General features: G+C 40.7%; 1 protein-coding gene across 1 annotated transcript in view; it reads right to left on the bottom strand.

The window, feature by feature from the left end:
- Positions 1-12312, bottom strand: part of CRHR2 (corticotropin releasing hormone receptor 2) — a 157418-nt gene that overhangs the window by 122476 nt on the left and 22630 nt on the right. The gene's annotated exons all lie outside the window — the stretch shown is intronic.

Below are 12312 nucleotides of genomic sequence, written 5' to 3'. Positions count from 1 at the left end.
TGAAAATGAAACACATTCCTAAATCTGCATGATTTGGAGTTTCCTAAAGGTAAAATTCAGTTTACTCTCACTTAGGCAATGACTAGCAAGCAGAAGTATTAAGCTTTTAAGCAGATGTTTTAAAGTTTGTTTTTACCTATGGGAAATTTTATATTATCATTGCCATCGTGTTGGAAATTCCTAACCAGAAAGGAACAGCAAACACTCTGGCTGTAATTGTACTTTCTCCTTGGGAATCCCTCAGTACATCGGGGAACTGAAAGAAATTTTTTCTTGGAATATCCCATGGGCAGCTGCTTCTCCATTTGGGCTTAGACCACTAAGCTTGTGCAGAAATGGCAGCAGGAGAAGAAAACCCTGAAAAGTCCCAGATACTCTGATTTTCAGAGCCAAGTCCAGGTCTGGAACCTGCTCCACCTCATCTCCACCACCTCCATCTTCCCAACAGCACATCAGGCTCTGTAAGGTGAATAAGGGTTGGTGGGGATGCCTAGAAATCTGTACCAAGATGTAGAGGAGGACCTGATGGTCCAAAGAGGAAGATGGAGTGAGAGATGGATGTCTTACATCTCAGGAATTTGGGAAGGAGCAGGAAGGAAGAGGAAAGAGAGTACAGGGAAAGTGTGGAGAAGAGGGAAAGACAAGCACTCAGCTGTGCCCCAACTGCTCAGCCCCTCCTCAGCCAGTGAAATCCCAAATGAGCACTGAATCTTTAGTGTCTCAGGAACAGAGTATAGAAGGTGAAGGAAAACACTGACTCAGACAGCACTGACATGAAGGGAAATAAAAAAGTTTTGGAATGCAGCTTCTGCTGCTTATTCATGGACAGGCTGAGAGATTCCAGGAAGAGAAGTGCTGGATAGACCAAAGGCTGTCATGGTAACAAGGTTAGCAGCACTTCTGTCACACCTTAAACCCTGTAAGTGCATGTGCTGAGGTGTTTGGGCAAATTCTCTTTGAGGTAAATCCCACAGCTGACCCCTCCTAGGTGTTGTGCCAGAATATTCTGCAATATTCAGTGAGGTCTGCCAGGACTAAAGTGACTGAAGAGCTTGCTTTAACTCACTTGGACTGTGTTTCAATTTCCTTGTCAGATTTGATCCTGTGTTTGAGACTTTCCAGCAACTGCTCAGATCACACAAAGGCTGGACATGATCAGGTGAGGATTTTGCCATGTCCACATCCTTATCCTCTCCCATGACAGCCTTGCCCACCTTGCCTATTAATTAATTAAGCAAATATATTTTCCCTATAAACATACCCACAGCATCCCCCATTAACATTTCTATATCAATAACCAGCTGTATCCATGGCACAGGTAAAGAGGACAGATGTTTTTCTAATGCTGATCACCTTCCCCATACTCCACAAAACCTTTTAAATACCATCTTTTGTGGGGCATAAAGGTGTTTATGCAGCACAAACCACACCAACCACTGTCAGTGTCATAACATTTATATCCTTTTTCTCCACATCAAAATATGTTAAGTGGGATATTTCATACAGGAAGAGAGTGGTGCAGGGAGAGGAATTTCAAACCCAGGTCCAGCTAATTCTGGACAAGTTATCTCCACTGCCCTTACTAGAGCTTTTAGCAGTCACTGCATTATTCACTGTGAACACCTCACTCCCTTCTCCAGAGTAATTACCTCTGTTCCCTGGAACTTCCCAAAAGCCACAAAAATTCAAATGGAATCCATTCTTTCAGCATGGACTGTAACGATGAGCTTCACCTCTGAGGAAGATCAAATGAAGATATCAACACTTGAGAGACTCAGCTAAAAGCAAGAGCAGTTGCACCAATCAATTAGAAAGCTCTCACGTTGTGTGTGGGCTTGCCAGGCTACCACAGAATATTTAAAACTTTTGCAATGCAAAAATGTCAGCTGCTTGCTTTTAATTGCTCTGGGTTTAGGCCCAACCGAGTACTGCAGGCAGCCGGCAGAGTGAGAATGCCTCAAGTTCTGATATTCCTTTGAATTCTTGGCAAATAATTTCATCTTTCACCATACATAGAACAGAGGTAAAAATATCCACCCCTCATCTTTCACGGATTCTGCTTTTGCTATGAGTTTTTTAAGTTTTAATCTACACAAAGTTAACCAGAAGAAAGTATTTCTGTTTATTGTAGCACTGGAAGGAAGAAGTAACTGCAGAATTGTGGACTTCACATAATACACCACAGGCCTCCTGGAATGAGATAAAAAGTGACAAAGTGCTCTGAAATCTGCAATGCAGATCAAAAATCAAGTATTCTTTGCTTGTTCCATCTGTGGACTATGGGACTGCAGAAAAACAAGGTTACCACATGATGCTGCATAGATTTTTCCTTTACTGTGTGCTTTCCCCAATCAAACAGACATGTTTATTTCATTGTCTTATGGATGTTGATAAAATTCTGATGATTTTAACAGAAAAATAGAAGACATAATAATTTTTACTATGCATGTTTCAACTGCTACCCCTGAGCTCTCTGTCTCCCTGTTGAAAATGGTCATAAAATTTTATCCTCCAGGTAGGGGAAATAACAGCCCAGAATTTAATATTATGGATGGCTACATTAATTTTCACTGTCATCATATAAAAAATAATTCCTTTTTTAAAAAGTAGATCTAGTGGGTGAATTTCTGTATTATTTACATGAGAGATTTGTAGTACAACAAGCTATTTTACAGCAACCTAAAAAACCTGTATTTTTTCTGCTTTTTACATTTGGATCTGAGAAGGTTTCATAAGAAATTAAATAAAAGAAGACCAGTAATCCATCAAAACAATGTGAGAGAACAGCAGCCACATCTGAGTGAACTGGGCACTCACCCAAGCAGAAGTGACAAGCACTTTAGGTGGCAACCGTGGCATTGAAATAGCATTTCCCTCCTCTGAAAATAAAGACTTTTAAAACCTCTAGGCGTAACAAGGGAAAAAAAATTGGTGAGCATCCTGCATAAATAAATGTGTAAATTGAGTTTATTTATCCATGAAGAAAATGGAGATCTGTGCGAAGTTTTAAATTAAACAAGAGATTAAATACATTTTTCTGGAGAGAAGACAGTAAAAAATACTGATCACACTCCTAAATCCTAGAACTGAGTTTACCCAGTGGTTACTGGAAGGACAGTTTCAGCATAATGAGAGTTTTGTTTTCTAAAATAATCAGGTACTGATACATACTTATATGTGTACATTTTTATACATTTATAGGTATAGGTATATTTAATAACTCTCAATGAATTTCTCAGATAGGAAGTTCCCCATCTTAGTCAGAAATCTTGTCTTTAGCTGATACAAATTTCAAAGAGCTGATGCCCACTGAGGTATGGCTCCACGCTGAGGCTTCATTTAAAGATTTCACACCCACGTCCACAGGGATGAACTCACCAGCACTCTCCTTGAACAGATTAACTGCAAAATTGCAAATACATCTCACTTCTGATATTAACTCTTTCTCCTTTATTTACACAGGAGGCTGTGAGTAATAGTCTCCCACCTGCTGTGGAATTACCTCAGGGATACTTTCAAAGAAAGAGCAGGTTCTTAGGGGAATGATTAATTTCCTGTAACTCTGGATATTGCAAAGTAGGCATCTGCAGCTGAGCAGGCCTTAGGCTGCCTTTAAACTCAATAAATAAAAAAAAAACCCCAGGCTTGTTCAAAAATACCAGGGCAGCCCTTTTGGTTCTGCCTGAGGGTCTACCTTCTACATCTTCCAGTCTCCAGCAGTGGATATTTAGGGAACAACACGGAGACAGGAGATAAATGAACACTCTCCCAGCTCCCATGTTCATCCCAGAGGATTTCCTGATACAGGACCAGGTTTCTCTGGCATGGTAATAACTCCCTGTGTGTTTCACAGTGACAGCAGGCAAGAGATCAGCTTCGAAATGCTTGGGGATATCTGCACAAGGTGGAGAGTCCAGAGAGTGAGCAGGAAGCCTTGAAATCAGACTCCTGTTCTACATCAGTGCAGCTGAGACCACCCAGCATTTTATACCCTTAGCAATCTGTTTCTCATTTGTGTCACCTCTTAGCTACTGCTATGTGCAACTTGAAATATCTGCATTCATAAACAACCCTTTTGTCTGACCATTTATGCACAGCAGTAGCACGACAAAGAGAATGAATCTGCTACAAAAAAAGATGCACGGGGCACGAAGTGTTGAACAGTTCAAGTCCAAGAGGCTTACATAAACCATGTTAACATTTTCCATTATCTCTTTCTTATACAGCCAGTGCCCACCCTCTGACAGTTTAACAAGTAAGATGAATGCCTGGAGGGGAAAAAAATAACCCTTCTAGTTCTTATTTGGTAATGGAATAAGAAAGCTGAGCAATGTAGAGCTTGAGCTTTACAGGTTGCCTTGCACTTTGACAAGCTTTAATGCTTAACTATTATTTTTGTGTACATGGGACAGTGGGCTGCCCAGGGACGTGGCTGAGTCACCAGCCTGGAGGTATTTAAAAGGTGTAGATGTGGCACTTGGGGACAGGGTTTAGTGGTGTACTGGGCACTGCTGGGTTAAGGGCTGGACTCGGTGATTTTAAAGGTCTCAGACAATTCTGTTATTCTGCAGTTCTGTGACTATACAATAAAATGTTCTTCTCTCAAGGCTGGCCAAGGCCAATGAATTCCCTGCATAACAGAGTTTATTCATCAAAGTTCAACCAAGCGATACAACTCAACAGTTAAACAGGGAGCTGCCAGCTACAACTTTACAGCAGGTGATTTCTTCAAGCTGAATCTCTGATCCATTTTCTATGTTCAAATTCTAGTCCAAGGTAAGGCAGAACAGCTCCTGCAAGTATGAAGCATCCTTTCCTTTCCTCCTCCTCACAGCAGCCACTGCTGGATCCTCAAACAGCTTTGGGCACGTCTTGAACACACCAAGAACGGAGGGTGAAGGAAGGCAGCACCAGCAGGCATGGTTTTATACACACAGAGTTTACCCTCACAGGGAAATGGATGGAGCTCAGCCTCACCTTGGTCTGGCTTTGTGGTGAATCTGGCTCTGAGTGTGGTCATGACATCCCTCCAAAAGAAGCATGGAAATATTGGCTTTGTCCAAAGCAGGGAGACAAAGGTGAGGCCACAACTGTGTGTCAGCAAGAGCACATCTAGAGGCTCAATGCCAACCTGGAGAGTCAACTCAGTCAGGGGTCCATGGGTGTTGGACTAAGCTCTTTTCTGACGCAGAACACCACAATCACATCAGAAGCCAACTATTTCCTAATTACAATACACTATAAGTGTTTCTATCAGCTATCAGCTTTTGCCACATCATGCTGTAAATGCTTTTAAGCCAATTATCTAAAATTACCCCTCATGGATCCTATTAAAACACATCTTTCCTACTTCTCTTTCTCCAAAGTATCCAGTCTTATTTGTAAGGCCACCCTTTGAAACTTGCTTCTAGTTCAATTTCTCTCTCAGCAATGTCTGTCCTATTCCAGGCATTTCTAAGTCAGCATTTCTTATCTCAAGGTTTGCATACAGATGCACACACTGTGTGAGCCTTCTGTCAGGCTTGGAGAATTTCTATAAATCCATTTCCTACATTTGGGCACTACACTGAAATCAGAAACAACAACAAAAAAAATTGCCTGTTTCACCCAATCTCTCCCATTTCCTAATAATAGGGCACCTAATAATATCTGCAGCTCAGAAGATGTTGGACATCCTCTGAACCACCTATCCTTCAGTGCCCTCTAGTACCACTCTGGTGGGTTCACTCTTAGATTTGCCACAGTGTTATTTTAACCCTTGAAGGGCTCATCACCCCCCAAACCCAGAAAGAAATGTAGATTTAAAGGGCAGGCTGTGTTTTCATTTAGGAGCAGACACACTGAGATGATTCTGTGTGAACAGAAAAGGCACTCCGCATCTGTTCTGTGGAACTCGACAAAATGAGAATTGCTACAGTGTATATTATTATCTATCAGGTGTGAAAAAAATGCTGTCTAATTTAGAAACCACTTTCAGCAAATGGTGTTTACTGTACCAACTGTATAAATTAAAATATTTTATATATTTGATGGAGTGGAGCATTGTAACAGTCACTACTGAGGGGCTGCTGGGAATGCACCAGAATGAGGTGACAGAGCCAGGACTGAGGTGTGCCACACTTCTGAAATATGAAAAAAACCTCAGTGTCTGTTCCCAGGTTCTTTACATTTCTGTGTAATGTAAAATCAGGGGGCAGATTACTTCCTTTGGTGCTTTACTGAGGCTCTGCAAAAACACTTTTCCATGGGGTCAAGACACTGGGGCAACTTCTTACTGAAACATGTTTCATGTCGAGATTTTACAGCCTCCTTTACACAGCTTAGAGATTTGTTGTTGTAGATTTGGAAGAATTTATCAGCCTCTGGATGCCTAGGATAAAAGTGGGAACCTGTAGATGTTTACCTATCTCATCCATAAATCATTTACCCAAAAAATAAAACCCCAAACCCCGTATTGTCACAGACATCTTTTATGAAAAATTCTTTCCTTAGGATTTTTCCTCCTGAGAAGCTGAAAGGCCTCAGGAACAAAATGTAAACATTGATTATTTGCTGCTGTGGAATGCAACAGGTGCAACTGTGATTGGTCCATGTTGGATGTTTGTAATTAATGGCCAATCACAGTCAGCTGGCTTGGACAGAAAGTCTGAGCCACAAACCTTTGTTATCATTCTTCCTTCTTCTATTCTAGCTAGCCTTCTGATGAAATCCTTTCTTCTATTCTTTTAGTATAGTTTTAATATAATATATATCATAAAATAATAAATCAGCCTTCTGAAACATGGAGTCAGATCCTCATCTCTTCCCTCAACCTGAGACCCCTGTGAACACAGTCACACCATATAAATATTTTGTTTCTACAGCAAATGTACAAATTAGATGTGGTGCTTAGGGACATGGTTTAATGGTGGACTGGATAGTGTTGTATTAGTGGTTGGACTGGATGATCCTAAGGGCTTTTTCCAACCTAAATCACAGAACAATTTGATTTGGAAGGGTCTCACAAGGATTATCAATACAACTTTTAAGTGAATAGGTCATACATGGATCAAACCCACAACCTTGGCATTATGAAATTTTTCTGTTACTCTAAATAATTCTCTCTAGTGGACCACAAAACTTGTTGGACTGTCTACAGTTTCCTAATACACAAAGGATTTCCATACCTTCAGTTTGGAACAGCACCAGACTCAAAAAAAAAAAAAAAAAGCAACTTTCTAAAATAATAAGGGCAGGAATACAAATTGTTCAACAACACCCAGCACTGTCAACTTTATTTTGGGAAGCACAAGCAAGCAGAGCTAGACTGCCTGGTATGTCATTTGGGGCAGTGGGAAAGTAAACCAACATCATCACCTCTATTTAAATAGTGCTGTTGCAACATCTGAAAATAGGGAGCGCTGGGAAGGCTGCTGGTGCCCAGCTGGAGTGGTGATGGTGCAAACACTGATGTCTGAGGTTATCTTCCTGCCTGGGAGCAGTGACTGGGCGCTGTGGATGTGACCTGGCCCCCAGGCAGCTGCAGGAGCAGCGTGGGGAGCTGCAGCCAGCAGGCTGACACCAAGGGAGTGAAAGCATCTGTGAAAATAAATCGCCCATCCAAGGCTGATTCCAAATGGGGCTGCTCATGGATGTGGCCTGCTGGGAAAATCAGGAGGGAAGCATAGAGAATTGCTGCCATACCATTACTCTGGAGGGATATTTAGGGATGTAATGATGGCAAATCTTCTGTTTCCAGGAAACAGAATGGTGTGATGTGCAGAAATAAATAACCCCTGGAGCAGAGAGGGGCTCACCTTCGCAGTTGGGGATGGAAAGGAAATTATCGAATATGCTTGTGTGTCATAAAACTTTCATCCTCTAAAAGGATCATTGATTCAAGAATGATGGAAATTGGTTATTTAAAACCAACAAGCCAGCCAAGAACAACACTATTCATACATTCCCAGTTCTGTGAGGAGCCTTTAGAATAGAACACTGTCCCAGCAACTGGGAAAATGATGGCAAACTCCAAGTGATGTCAGGTTAGCTGGAGACTTGATGAGCATCTTTGATGAGCTGTGGATCCATCCATGGATACATTCCGCCCACATCCACCAACAACTTCATTAAACCACAGCTGCCCCAGAGACTTGGAAAACACAGGAAACAACACAGGAGCAGTGTAAGCCTGGATTTGTCCAGGTGGAATCCTGCACCATTCAGGATCAGGGTATTTCCACCATTTCTGGGAGACAACAGCCTTTCACTACAAAGTGACCAGAGTGAGGGCAAGGAACCAGCCCCCAGCTCAAGAGGATCCAGTCACCAGGAGGAACAAATAATTTTTCCTTTCAGTGCATCCCAGGACTTCTTGAAATGAAGTGCACGGCATCTGATTTTCTGCCTCTCCTTTACTGGGTTGTCTGAACACACTTAAACACCATAAATGCAAACTGTAACCTTCAAACTGACTGAAAGTGAAGAAAGAGAAGAAAAACAGGGAATATGATTTGTATACTGATAAGGCACAGGAGCATTGGCCATCCACATGCTGGTTGATTTTTTATTTTTTCAAAAGATTTCTGTTTTCAGATGAATTATCTTTTGACAAGGTCTTAAAAGATTGTGTGGTCAAATGTGTCAATGGAACAAATAGGGGGATCAAAAGATTTCCATGCAGATCAAAATTAAGTAGGATCAGATGCAAGCCGAGACTTGCAGTCTCCTGTGGAAACATGTTAGATGGGAAAGGCAAGGGATGTGAGGGGAATAATGCAAAAACACTCCACAATGCATGGAATATCAGTGTGAACTGAGGACCTCTGTGCTCTAAGTTTCTATAAAAATTCAAGCTATAACTCAGTGCCTGTATCACACACAAATATAGAATTATAGCCACCTGCTCATCCTGGATATCACTGTAATTCTAGTCAAAGCAGACCAGGAAATTACAACTTTAGAAACATCTTAAGGTGAGTCTTCTAAAAAATAAATTCTGCCATTTCAACCAATTCCTCTTATATATGAAAGTGAAGTAATAATTAAATACAATTTTTTTTCTTCAGATACACAAACACAGAGCCATTTCCCATCTGGTGTGGTGCATTTCCCCCATTACTCAGATCTCTTCTCGTTTTTTCTGTGATCCCAGGAATTCCTGCTAGACCATGGTCTTTGTGAAATGAGTTTGGTGAAGGGTCCCTGACCCCATACCAAGGACTTTTGTGTGTCCAGGGTGGGAGCACAGACCATGTTGGGTGGGGAGTGACAGTGGGAATATTCAGTCATTCCCTGACAGCCTTGGAACATTCCTGACCTTCCATTGTTACTGGAATTTTAAAAATTCCAGTAATTACTTACCCAGATTGTGTCCAGGATGGAAATTTAGATACCTACAGAGAGGGTAGTATGAATGTTGCCACCTTAGCTCTGTGATTGACTGTTGTAGCTGTAATAAATTCTACTGACAGCCTCTGCAAATGCTAAATTAGTCAGTGATTAGGAACTGCTAAAAATCTTGTACTCCACTGTTGGGTTTTGCTTTTTTTTCTGCCTCTGGTAAGGTTGGGATTGAAGCGCTCGAGACGATATTTTGTATTTAGACTTAGATTGATTGACTTGAATATTTCTTATCTATATTACAGTCTTACAGTGCATGAATTTTGCAGTATTTCAACAATAAGTTACAAAATGGCTAACTATTTTTCCTTACAAGGTCTTTTAAGGCTAAACTATTTATTAAGAAATGACACTTGAATTATTTTTACTTTTAACCAAATAACTAACTACTTGTGTCCTGCAATGCAGACTTTTCTAATTACAAATACCACCCAAACCCATGGAGAAGAAGGTGAAGAAGAAGGACCAGCCACTGCCTTAAAACTTCTCTCTTGCTTCACATATACTACTATATTCTAAAACTTTAAACTCAAAGTTTTCCACCATGTGACATTAAACACTTTTAATCAAACTACACACTCATAATCTTAGTTCTGTCATTCCACTTTGGAAGCTTTCTCCATGGCCTCAGGTCAGTGCAGTGTTCTCTTGGGGGTCAGTGCCTGGCAGCACAGAAAGTCTAAAATTCCTTTAGCATCCAGAGTTCCAACAATCCACCTAAAAACTGTGAAAACCTCAGACTGCTGCTGGTTATGAAGCTGTGTAAAAATTCCATCTGTGGTGAACTGGTGTTTTTAGAACATCCCATTTAGATCACCTTTTGCTGGGATACATTTGATGGTGGTGCTTTAAGTGATGCTAATTAATTTCATATGTAATCCTTTAGATATAAACCACTGACCAGATCTGGGACTAAGACTGGACTGAGCTTCACCCAAGCTCTGTAATGAGTTTAACAAGCAAGGGAGGTCTACTCTGACCCTCATGACTCAACAGAAGGCTCCCTTCTACCCTTTTGCATTTTTCATCTCCGTGTAAATCATTCTATCTCAATTCTAACTTGATTTTCCTCTCTGTGATTCATCCATGTAAAAAGTGATAGAGTGGACCTTGACACTGAACTTTGCTAACTCACACTTTTTACAAATTCATGCTAAACATGCTTCTGCTAATGGCTTTGATGGTGATTCTGTAATGACCTAAACCACTCATTGACAACACCATCACGCTCAGGAGCTGAATCCAAGCAATCCTGAAGGTGCCATCTAGGGATTTTTCAAGGAAAAAATGCCCAAAAGAGAAAATGAGTTATATTGCTTTCCAACTCTGAAAAAGTATTTCTTGGTTTAAATTGTTTCAGAATGAATTTACAATGTCATTCTCTCAGCCATTCTGTGAAATTACCCATGCATTACATTCTCAAAAGCATTTTATGCCATCTGTTTGGGATACTTAGTGTGAACATATTTGGGGGTGAAATTAGTAATTATAAGAGGAGGAAATTAACATATTGGACTAATTAACAGCATCTTCTGGAAAAGAAACAGGGAAGATAATGAATTACAAAGCTTAATGTTTACTGTTCTCCCAGCTAAATAAAGATTGTTCAATATGGCTCTTCTTGGGTTTCTTTTCTTGATTTTTTTTCCCTTCTAGAATATATCTGCACTATGTCAAAGAACAGGAGCCAGAGAAAAGACTCAGACACTGCAAGCTCTGTGGTCTGGTTCTCTCCATCCACGCTGCTGAATGGAGCTCACCAATATTCCTGGGTGACACATCCTGGTCATGATAAAATTCGAAATGAGGGCTGCAACACAGCTCACCTCCTTTTGGACATTGAAATATTAGAGCAGACTTAAGAGAAGCTCATTATACTTGGACCCCAATAAAGAAAAAGCATTTTGTTTCTGCTCCATTTTAGGTTTTAATTTAGGATTAAATGGTGCTTTGGTCTTTAACTGTACCAATAGAGCTCTACTGACCATGAAGAGGTGGTGATCATATTACAGACCTCCATTTTTAATGAGAATGCTCATAGCTGAACAGCCCAGACTGTTTGGAAGATCCAATTTTCATGGAGCACAAAAACAACAGGTCATGGGAACCACCATGTTCTTGATGACCAATGACACAGAGAAAAAAACATTGCTCCATGCTAAGCAAAAAAGTGAATTTTTGTCCCTAAGGTGTCCCAAAGTTCACCTCATGTACCTGAGGTGACCATGAAGCAGATTTGGGGTTTACAGTATTTGGGGTTTATTACCCGTATAAAACCACTCTCAAGGCACAGTACAGGTTCTCAGGATTTTAAAGCAATATAGGAAAGTTTGTTCTATAAAAGCTGCAGGTTGCACTGACTATAAAAATCAACTTCCATTGCTTTACCTCTGATCAATGATACCTCACATAGATAGTGCAATAGAAGAGAAGCTTCTGTAGCTTCTCCCTTCCCTTTTGCCATTAAAATTCTGTTCCAGTAGCCACACTCCACTGGAGAATATGCTGTGTGTTCATGCATCACATAAACAGCCCAGAAAATTATATTTTGTCAACAACTGAAAAATAAATTGTTTGCTCACTTCTAAGACAGCCTGGCGTGAAAATTTGTGGTTTTTTTTCTAAAATAGAAGCTCTGCACAAGGAAAAACACTTCATGAATAAATGGCAAGTTTTACGATAATATTTACAAACACATTCAAAAGGCAAAGAACACCTAAAAGAAAGGTCCAAATATAGAACCTCATATCTTCCCTTTGTTTCCAGGTAAGGAATGGAAGAGATGGTCATTAAACTGATATAAACAAGCCTGCTACACGAGGCAGAGCTGCTCCCTGGAACACAATGGCAGCAAGGGGCAGAGCTTGGGGCAGGTTCACAATACAGGTCAACACACCCATTTATATGCAAACTGAGAGGCAGTCAAGGCAC

This window comes from Melozone crissalis, unplaced genomic scaffold (genome assembly GCF_028551555.1).
Source record: "Melozone crissalis strain CALT ecotype California unplaced genomic scaffold, PUWL_Pcris_2 ptg000016l_1, whole genome shotgun sequence".
Lineage (NCBI taxonomy): Eukaryota > Metazoa > Chordata > Aves > Passeriformes > Passerellidae > Melozone > Melozone crissalis.
The sequence above is the reverse complement of the archived record's forward strand: the minus strand, read 5'-3'. Positions and strand labels throughout refer to the sequence as shown.